Source organism: Hyla sarda, chromosome 9, assembly GCF_029499605.1.
Source record: "Hyla sarda isolate aHylSar1 chromosome 9, aHylSar1.hap1, whole genome shotgun sequence".
Taxonomy (NCBI): domain Eukaryota; kingdom Metazoa; phylum Chordata; class Amphibia; order Anura; family Hylidae; genus Hyla; species Hyla sarda.
In genome coordinates, this window is record NC_079197.1 from 173,181,927 (window position 1) to 173,193,414 (window position 11,488).

Genomic DNA, 11,488 nt, shown 5'->3' on the forward strand with positions numbered 1-11,488 from the left:
AGGTCACCAACAGGTCACATTATCAGAACAATTTATGGAAAAATCGCGCCAAAAATTGCGCGGCTTTACCGCAATTTATGAAAACTCGCGGTAAAAATGCGCAATTTTGCCACAATTTTCCCCAAAAATTGTTCTGATAATGTGACCTGTGGACACTGAAGGAGGGAAAGTGACCCCACTGGACTCTACTATACACATGACCCAGCCCCAGGATATACTGCTGATCAGGGGGGAGAGAGGGAGGACACGGGACATCACTCACCTCACATGAAGCTGCTCTGTGTTCCGGAGGCCTGTCAGCTCTCGGCCCCGCCCTCTCCAGAGCTGGGGGCGGAGCCATCCTCAGGTTCCTTCATCTCTGCAGCTGCAGCGGGCTCTTTACCCAGCTGGTCAGTCCGCCCCTGGCCCCGATACTAGTATACTATTTACTTTAAATTGGGGGGGCACAAGGGGGAGCACGGCCTGATCTAGGGAGGCCATGGCCCCCCCCTAGCGACGCCACTGGCTCTGTGGCTGCTAGAGTGGGCCAGGTAAGGCCCCTGGAAAATTGGGTCAGCATCTTGACTTTATGAACATAGGCATCATGGAGGGGATAGATAGTTTGACCGGCCTTAATAATGTCTTGGCCTATGGTTCCTGGGATCAGTTTGTGAACATCTTCCTTCAGGACCTTTGCTTGCACCTCTTGGGTCATGATTTCCCTCATCTTTGTACGAATTTGACAGACTTGTTGATGCCGGGGCGGGAGATGCCTTGCTGCCCCGATTGTTTTGCTTCTTTATGACCCCAATGCAGCAGAGACAGAGAAGGTAGCCATCTGCGGTCTGTGTGGCTACCTTGGCTTTAATCCTGGGACACCGTTTTTTCCTCATGGCTAAGCCTCTCGGCAGACTAAGGGTTACTGGCCCTTTAAGAGGCTTAGTGTGGGGCTGCAGCGGTCTGGAGCAAACTAGGTGGGACCCCCCTTGTGCTTTCCCCCTAGGGTGCAAGTCTTTAGGGGCACTACTGGGCACTTACGGGTGAACACAGGGGCCCCCTGTATCAGTGACTTACTTCTTCCAGCTGTCGGCATTTGCAGGTTCTGCGCTGCAGCGGGTGCTTAACCAGGACTTACGGAGCTGAACGCAGCCACCAGGATTCAGTGCACGGCTGCGTCCAGGGATCTTCCTCCTTTGGTCACCTCAGCAACGGGCTCCGATTCGATCTTGGGACTCCTGGCACACGTGGATCGCTGTGACTCCGCCATCTTCTTACCCCACGCCAGCGCTTCTGGTGAACTTAAGAGGTCAGGCTCCGCGTCGCTTCTTATACTGGTCTCCGACAAGATGGCCCCCAGCCAGAAAAACATCATCAGCGGGGCCAGCGACTCAGCGGCTATCCTCTTCGTCCACCCCCCTGGCAACAAGGGGGTGAACCTTACAAGGTCCACCTCGGACTGGACACGGCAACATGGTCCTCACGCCCAGGGGCGGGACACTGGCTCTGCCGGGAACCTTTGGCGCGATTTTCGACCATCAGGTTAACCCTTGCAGGTACAGCAGACATTTTGGCGCGCAACATGGCCTCCGACCTGACTTTGCACATGGTTGATGTAACTCTTGCAGACTTCCTCACAACAGACAATACAGTCTTCTTCACCTCCCCCTCTACTTTAACAGCGCCACGGCAAAGACGCATTTTAGTAACACAGTCCCGTATACTTTTCTGGCACAAACTTTTTTAAACTGCATTCGATTTTCTCTTGGACACAATTCAGACTGGGGGGGGGGGAGGACTTGCGGTAGATTGATTATGTTACACACCCGTCTCTTGATAACAGTGACTTGGTGGTTAAGTGGTTAAGGCCCACACCTATATCCTGTTTGTGACACCAATGTTTTGTGGTCACCCACAGATGTGGGGTGACCATGGGGTGTGAATGGCGTAGGTGGATGGGGCAGATGTTATTAACCCCAGTGGCAAGATATTGTTAACCCCTAACCGGATACGGGGCAAAAATTAGCGACCGGAGTCACTATCTGACTCCGGTCGGCTCATTCAAATGATTGAGATGGGGGCCGGGTTTGTCTGGGATACGGGAGCGCCTGGTTTTTACTCCCCCCCCCCCAGCCGGATCTGGTCCCCGTATTAACAAAATATGGTGAGAACCCAGCCTTACAGTTGTAAAAAAATAAAAAATAATGAGTTCAATGGAAATTTGTCTGGTAATGGGCACATTGTATTATTTAGCGGACGTTATTTTAGTAAAAGACGGTATAGTGAGGAAAACCGGTCCCTGTAGAGGAATGTGGCCCTCCGCACCGTTCTCTGCTTTACAGCCCGCTCCCTCTCACTCCATCGCCGCTATCTTCTCTCTGGTGGACGTGGACACAGTTTCTACACCACTTAGACAGACTGTGGAGCGCAGCCAGAGGAGCGCTCCACAGCCTTTCTCCCACCTACCCGCACATCCATCACCCACCCACAGTGCATCTACCATCTCCCGCTACCTGTTGTAGAACTCCCACAGCATGCCCGTACAGTGACAACATGCTGGGGGTTGTAGTCTAGGAATATCTAGTGGGCAGATGGTAGATAAGTGTGCGGCACGGGTGGGTGGGAGAAAGGCTGTGGAGCGCTCCTTTGACTGCGCTCCACACTACAGTGACCCCCCCCCCCCCCCGACCTACGATGGCCCCGACATACGATCATTTCAACATACGATGGCCTCTCAGAGGCAGCATCAACATACGATGCTTTTGTATGTCGGGGCCATCGCATAAACGGCTATCCGGCAGCGCAGACTGCTTCATCTGCCACCGGATAGCCGTTTACGGTGCCCCGTGTGGTCCGCTGACGATCACTTACCTGTCCTCGGTGCTCCGGCGCGTCCTCTTCGGGATTCCCAGCATCATCGGCGCTCTCCATCATCGTCATCACGTCGCCGCGCACGCCGTCCCGTCATCCAATAGGAGCGGCGTGCGTAACGACGGCGACGGAGAGCGAGGATGCCGGGGAAGCAGAGGTCTTGGCGGAGTGTCGTGGACGCGGCGACAGCGGTGGAGGGCGACATCCAGGGCAGTGGTGACGAGCGGTGACGGTCTGGAGCGGCGGGGACACGTGAGTATAACCTCCAATACCGGTGGTCTTCAACCTGCGGACCACCGGACAGGATTTCCACTTTCTTTTTGTCCCTGTTCTATCTCCTCTCTGCCCGGTGACTGCTGATCACTTCACATTCATTCTCCTATTGGAGCAAATCTAACAACCATCCAATCAGAGTGCAGCCCCTTTCCCTATATGACACTGTTTAGTATTGTTTTCTTAGTTTCCTTACTGTTGTTTGTGTTGTTAGTCGGCTGTTATGAGCATGATATATCTCATCTTCATATTTCTGAGCGTGTCTGCAGTGTATTCTGGTAAGTGTATAGGGATTTATCTATTTATGTTATATATGAAATGTTATAAAGTTTTGTATCACTATTCTTCTCTACCAGTGACTCTTACAGTGTTACTCCCCCTAGGACAGTGATGGCGAACCTTTTTGAGCCCGAGTGCCCGAACCGTAATGCACGCCAACTTTTTTCCCCTCAAAGTGCCAGCACAGCAATTAAATCGGAATACACATTAGGGTTGGCAGCATAGTTCTCCCACATTAGGGTTGGCAGTATAGTTCCCCCACATTAGGTGCAGTATAGTTCCCCCACATTAGGGTTGGCAGTATAGTTCCCCCACTTTAGGTGCAGTATAGTTCCCCCACATTAGGTGCAGTATAGTTCCCCCACATTAGGGTTGGCAGTATAGTTCCCCCACATTGGGTGCAGTATAGTTCCCCACATTAGGTTGGCAGTTTAGTTCCCCCACATTAGGTTGGCAGTATAGTTCCCCCATATTAGGTTGGCAGTATAGTTCCCCCCACATTAGGGTTGGCAGTATAGTTCCCCCCACAAGGTTGGCAGTATAATTCCTCCCACAAGGTTGGCAGTATAGTTCCCCCCACATTAAGGTTGGCAGTATAATTCCCCCTACAAGGTTGGCAGTATAATTCCCCCTACAAGGTTGGCAGTATAATTCCCCCTACAAGGTTGGCAGCATAATTCTCCCCACAAGGTTGGCAGTATAATTCCGCCCCACAAGGTTGGCAGTGTAATTCCCCCACAAGGTTGGCAGTATAATTCCCCCCACAAGGTTGGCAGTATAATTCCCCCTGTTAGGTTCGACCCCAAAGGCCGAGACGTCTTCTGTCGGCGGATGCCCAATTTGTGTGTGGAAAGCCTGTATGGGGCTGCAGTCACCCAACGTTCCTTCCAACACTACCTGCCATTCAAAATCACGATACAAACACAAGTGTTGTCTCTGTAAGCTGAAGGCAGAACTGGCCTGCCCTCTTTTCAGGAGTATTTTATAGCCCACTTTCAATTAGGCGTGCGCAGTAAACTCTACATTGTACAAACACAGGAAAACCATAAATCTTTCACATAGGAAGAAGAAAGTTAAATACAAAATATACATTGCTTAAGCTCAAATATAATGAACCATTGTTTCAAGGACGCATCTGGGGTAGAAAAAGATAAGAGGGTCTGCATTCTTGAAGATAAGGTACCCATCGTAGAAAAAAACAAGAAAGATAGAATACAGTCACTTAGACCGAGAATAATCAAGTCTTCATACAAAATGGAGTCTTTGAACACAAAAAAGGAGTCTCCTCTACCCAATTCTATCATTTCCCCCTTTGACATCATCATCTGAAATAACTGGATCCTCCAGGTCAGGTGTATAGCAGGTCTTTCCTCAGGTGCTATCCCAGACCGCGAGTTGTCTGAGGGAACCAAGTCTTCTTAAATTGGCTCCGTCCCCTGAGGAATGGACCGGCATCCTCACCAGGAAGAGTGTTTCAGGTGTGATGTCAATCTAAAAACAAACGAAAAAGAGAGGAGACATGAGAACCTGAAAACAAATGCCGATCATTATTCCTTCTACATCCTGGGAAAACAACATAAAATGTTTATATTAACCCATTCATTTGAAGTAAACAATACTCAGTATTTACCGATTCTATATTTACAGCGACTTATGCTTATCATCAAAAGCTTTATAACTAAATTAGATAAAAGAATAACAACTGCGACTTGTAATATAAAATGTATGGCGCCACCTACCCATCCCCCAATACCTTTCAACCAGGTGACTGGGTTCATTATGGAGAAAGTGTCTCCCCACCACTTATCTTTATTTTTGTCATTGTCCTTAGCGTACTGTTCCCTTAGTTTTTGTATGTTCTCAAGTTGGTGGTGCATCTGGATGGTACTTGTGGTGTCTGTAATGACAGTAAGTGGGGCCTATAATCTGGATGGTACTTGTGGTGTCTGTAGTGACAGTAAGTGGGGCCTATAATCTGGATGGTACTTGTGGTGTCTGTAGTGACAGTAAGTGGGGCCTATAATCTGGATGGTATCTGTGGTGTCTATGTAGTGACAACAAGTGGGGCCTATAATCTGGCACATCCCCCCTTGAGCAGCTGTGAGGTAATCAAGAACTATTGTGTGCTGGTTAGTTGTACAGACACAGAGGTGTTAGAGATTTCCAGAATGTCATATATTTGGTCGTCAAGGTAGTCAGTTGCCTCAACTAATTTGTCCCACATTTGCATCATCATGGGGTATACAAAGAGAGTGCTGAAGAGTTTATTGGCTGTTCCCATCTGAACTACGTGTGGTCTTCCATTCTCTCTTTCCTTGTTGTCAGCTGCTCTCTGGTATAGCATGTGTCTTGGGACTGCTCTCATGTCAACGTCTTTGTTGGGTATCACAAAAGTCGAGGGAGTGAGTCTGGCTAGGGTGCATGTACCATTAACCCCTACTGGCAACCACTTATAGGCCCCCCTTCCGCATACCCAATATGTGTCTCTTAGGAGTTCCCTATATGAGGAATGTTGATTTATCAGTTTGTTAACTATGTCAATCAGTCTTGAGGCGTTGGTCATGTAGCACCATCCGGGTTTCTGTCCTAATGTACCACAGTAACCTACATCTGGGTTATTACATGTCGGGTCATAGGGCTGGTAATAGGAAGATTCACTACATTTTTGGTGTCCTGTCATGTTATGACACTCTTCTTCATTACCTTGAGGAAAAAGTGTATTATTCAGCCAGTGTTTGTCATGTAAGCACCTCTCTATTTGACTGGGCTTAAATGTATCAGTACTTAGAGATGTTCTGCTAAAACTGACCTTTATCCCCTGTGTGGGTATTCGTCCTAGGTCTAGTATTTGTGTGACTTCACGTGCTACCCAGGAGCCCCCCTTAAAGGTCAGTATCTGCTGTGGTCCTTGTCCAAAACTGCTCATGTTTCCCTGCCACCAGGGTCGCCCAATCCACCCCACTATTTGAATCCCCACTGAAGTGTTCCAATGTTTTGTGTACCGTGTCTTGTTGCTTGCTAATGTGTTGAAGCAATTCCCCTGGAACATCTCATGTGGTGGTACAGGGATAGCCAAATAAGGCCTACTCTGGGCAGATGTAGGAGCATGTGTGCATATCCAGCAATCTTTCACTGTGAGATTTTGTGCCAACATTAAGTGGTGATTCAAGAATTTGTAATCTGGATGCTTTTCTAGCTCATCATGTAAGGTTGTGATGTAACATATTAGACAGTTGTCATGTTGTCATGGTCAGATACCGTCCTCTTGCAGTATGATGCATGAATCCAGCTGGCTGTAGTCAAGAGGACTTGATATGGTCCTTCAAATCAGGGCTCGAGGGACTTCTTGGTATGTTTCTTTACATACACGTAGTCTCCAGGCTGTAGCGTGTGGGTTCAATGCTGTCCGGTCTGGAAGGAAAGACAACACTTGCCCACATGTTAGTTTCAGATACTTTCACAAGAACTGCACATATGAGGACAGATTCTCATACTAATGTTATAACTATAATACATCCTCCCATGGGGTAGGCCTCATGTCAGCCTAAAGAGATCAATACACAGCTAGACAAACACATAGCCTGAACAAGGGGTCAAGCTTATGTAACCTACCTGGACTCTCTAGAGCAGACAGAGGGGCTTTGGGTATCCTTTCAGGGGGCTGGTATAGTCCTCCCTGAATTGTATGAAGCACAGGTCATACAGGCTTGAAGAAAAACTACTACGGTAGTGGAGATGCCAGGGGCTATCCAGGATTTGTCTATGACTTGCAGCATGGCCCCTTTAGACAAATGTGTTTTACCATGTATTACTTGGACTATGATTGGGAAGCAGAGTTCTAGGCAGGCAGATTTTTGCAGAAGTCCCCCATATGCCGTCTTTTCTCCTCTGTCCCTTAACATCCTCCAAGATTCTTTTTACAGCAACATCTGCCTGTTGTGAAGGTTTTTTTTTCCACGCTCACCTCCACGTCTCTGACAGATATCACTGGCAGTGCGGCGACTGCCTCTGTAGTGGTGTCAGCCAACTCATTATTTTTGGCTTCTAAGGTACCAGTCTTCATATGGGCCCTAATTCTGACAATTCCGACCTCCTCTGACATTAGCAGCCCCCCTATAAGTGCTCCAACTCTCTGCATCTTTTATTGGTCTGCCTGAAGAGGTGAGAAAAGTCTTTCAGATAAGTCTGTGAGCGGTTTTACCCCAGACAAGTCTGTAAGCTCCAGTTGGTGCAGCCAACTCATTACCTTATTGCCCTGGGCAAGCAGGTAGAGAGTTGTTTAGCTCTTTTGACTACTTGGTGTCATTAACTCTATACAGGCATTCATCATTATTATACACAGAGTTTGTAATCTTCTCTCAACCAAACAAAACTAATAGTGACACAAAGATATATATTCGGACGCAAAAGCTTATCAGTAGCCTTCTAAAACAGTCTCACTGAGAGATTATTTTCCGCTTCATTCAACTAAAACATTGCATACTCCAGAATGTCCACTAATCCGGCAAATTCCACATTTACTAAAAAGTATTCCCAAACTATCCCATAAGGTAAACACTTATTTCTTTGTCTACAGTATGTGACATACAAGCCCATCCTCTTGGAATTTTTGGGCGCTGGCTAGTACCTAGACGCCATTTTTTTATTTTTTTTTTTGGACCATAATGGTATCCGGAGAAGAGAAAAAAAGAAGAGAGGAGAAGAGAGAGAGAGAAAAAAAGTTTCATTTCACGTTCTCTACCATCACGAGACTCACGTAAAAATGTAGCATGTCAGACACACCATGTCCTGCATACACAGTGGACAACACAACTTGACAAAACAATTTGTATGGCAATAACAAACATACACATAGATTTCACAGAAAGCTTCTATTTCCTTCACTTGGCTTTAGTCAACTCAACTTGTCAACATTCCCATAATCTGCTATCTCTCCAAACGCTGATTACTCAGTATTCCATCACTGTCACATTCTGATTTCATTCTTAACTCCGTACATCCCTTTAGTCCTGCTTGTCACTCCCCTCGTCAGCAATACGTTTTCGGCAGTCTTTTTTTATGTGTCCTGACTTGTCACAATAATAACAAATTGGGGGTTTCCGGGCCTGTCCCCTTTGTTATTCCGGCCCCCACCTTGGGATTTTTCAGAGACATATGCTATTGTAGTCTTTTTAGGGGCTCCCCGTAGGTCAGGTCCTATCCCCTGGGCTTTCAGTTGTTCCCTTCTCTGGGGTTTTAGACCGTCCACAAAAGCACATACAAACAGTCTCTGTATTGCGTTACTGTTCTGGTACCATGGGGGCTTTGTAAACACACGTAGCCTTCAATTCCGGACAAATTTTATCTTCAAAATCCCAATGGCGCTCCTTCTCTTCTGAGCATTGTAGTTCGCCCGCCGAGCACTTTACATCCACATTTGGGGTATGTTCTTACTCAGAAGAAGTGGGGTTACAAATTTTGAGGGGCTTTTTTTCCTATGTTTCCTTGTGAAAATGAAAAATTTTGGGTAACACCAGCATTTTTGTGAAATTTTTTTTTTTTTCATTTTTCCATCCAAATTCGTCAAACACCTGTGGAGTGTTAAGGCTCACTATACCCCTTGTTACTTTCCGTGAGGGGTGTAGTTTCCAAAATGGAGTCACATGTGGGTATTTTTTTTTTGCGTTTATGTCAGAACCGCTGTAAAATCAGTCACCCCTGTGCAAATCACCAATGTAGGCCTCAAATGTACATAGTGCACTCTCACTCCTGAGCCTTGTTGTGCGCCCGCAGAGCATTTTACGCCCACATATGGGGTATTTCTGTACTCAGGAGAAATTGCGTTACAAATTTTGGGGGGCTTTTTTTCCTTTTAACACTTGTGAAAATAAAAAGTAACAACACCAGCATGTTAGTGTAAAAAATTTTTTTTTTTACACTAACAGGCTGGTGTAGACCCCAATTTTTCCTTTTCATAAGGGGTAAAAGGAGAAAAAGCCCCCAAAATTTGTAACGCAATTTCTCCCAATTACGGAGATACCCCATATGTGGCCCTAAACTGTTTCCTTGAAATACGACAGGGCTCTGAAGTGAGAGAGTGCCATGCGCATTTGAGGACTAAATTAGGGATTGCATAGGGGTGGACATAGGGGTATTCTACGCCAGTGATTCCCAAACAGGGTGCCTCCAGCTGTTGCTAAACTCCCAGTATGCCTGGACAGTCAGTGGCTGTCCGGAAATGCTGGGAGTTGTTGTTTTGCAACAGCTGGAGGCTCCGTTTTGGAAACCCTGCCGTACAATACATTTTTCATTTTTATTGGGGGGACAGTGTAAGGGGGTGTATATGTAGTGTTTTACCCTTTATTAGGTGTTAGTGTAGTGTAGTGTTTTTAGGGTACAGTCACACTGGCGGGTTACAGTGAGCTTCCCGCTAGAAATTTGCGCTGCGGCGAAAAGTTTGCCGCAGCTCATACTTGAAGCAGGAAACTTACTGTAAACCCGCCCATGTGAATGTACCCTGTACGTTCACATGGGGGGGCAAACCTCCAGCTGTTTCAAAACTACAACTCCCAGCATGTACTGACAGACCGTGCATGCTGTGAGTTGTAGTTTTGCAACAGCTGGAGGCACACTGGTTGGAAAACCTTCAGTTAGGTTCTGTTAGCTAACTCAGTATTTTCCAACCAGTGTGCCTATAGCTGTTGCAAAACTACAACTCCCAGCATGTACTGATCGCCGAAGGGCATGCTGGGAGATCTAGTTATGCAACAGCTGGAGGGATCGCAACTACAACTCCCAGCATGCCGAGACAGCTGTTTCGGCATGCTGGGATTTGCAGTTTTGCAACATCTGGAGGGCTACAGATAGAGACCACTGCACTGTGATCTCCAAACTGTGGACCTCCAGATGTTGCAAAACTACAAATTCCAGCATGCACAGACAGCAAACAGCTATGTGAGCATGCTGGGAGTTGTAGTTTTGAAAGATCTAGAGGGATACAGTATAGAGATCACTGTGCAGTGGTCTCTAAACTGTAGACCTCCAGCTGTTGCAAAACTGCATCTCCCACCATGCCCAGCAGCTGTCTGGGCATGCTGGGAGTTGTAGTTTTGCAACATCTGGAGGGCTACAGTCTCAGACTGTAGCCCTCTAGATGTTGCTAGGCAACTTACCGGCTTCCGTCGGATCCAGGGAGCCGTCCTCTTCTGCTGCACGACATCGCCGCCCGCGCCAATCACTGCCGCCGATCCGGTCCCGCAGCTTCCACCGACGGGTAAGTGGATCTTCGGCGTTCGGTCCCCGTCATTTCCCCGTCCTGCCCCGCCCCTAATCTGCTATTGGTGGTCGCGTCTAGACCACCAATAGCAGAGATAGAAGGGGTGGCACCTCTGCCACCTCACTCCTATGGCTACAGGGGGATCGTGGGTGTCTTAGACAACCGCGATCCCCCTTCTATTCCGGGTCACCGGGTCACCATAGACCCGAATGACCCGGAATCGGCGCAAATCGCAAGTGTGAATTCACTTGCGATTTACGCCGATCGCCGACATGGGGGGGTCTGATGACTCCCCTGGGCATTTGCACGGGGTGCCTGCTGATCGATATCAGCAGTCACCCCGGCCCGGCGCGCGGCGGGGACCGAAATTCCCACGGGCGTACAGGTACGCCCTGGGTCCTTAAGACCCAGGTACAGAAGGCGTATCCATACGCCCTAGGTCCTGTACGGGTTAAAAGGCTCTCCTGGCCTTTACCTGACTCATACTAGCCGTCCAGTCCTAAGAAGCTTATTGGGGAAACCAGTAGGTATCATTCCCTCGTTGCCTTCTCCTTAGGCGACTAGTATGTTAAAAGGTTCTCCTGGCCTTTTCCTGTGATCCACATCACTCTTATAGGGTCAGTGTCCGTCTAGATGTGTTTTTTTTTCCCACACCTTATTCCCCCCAGACTACACGGGCTTATCACACGAAACCTGTCCTTGACTTATGATGTATTCCAGGCTCATGCTAACAACCAGATAATGGTTTATGTGATAATATGGGACTTAAGCATAATCTGTGACCCCGTTAGGCGCTTTCACAGATCAGTTCGCCAATACCCTCATAAAATCACA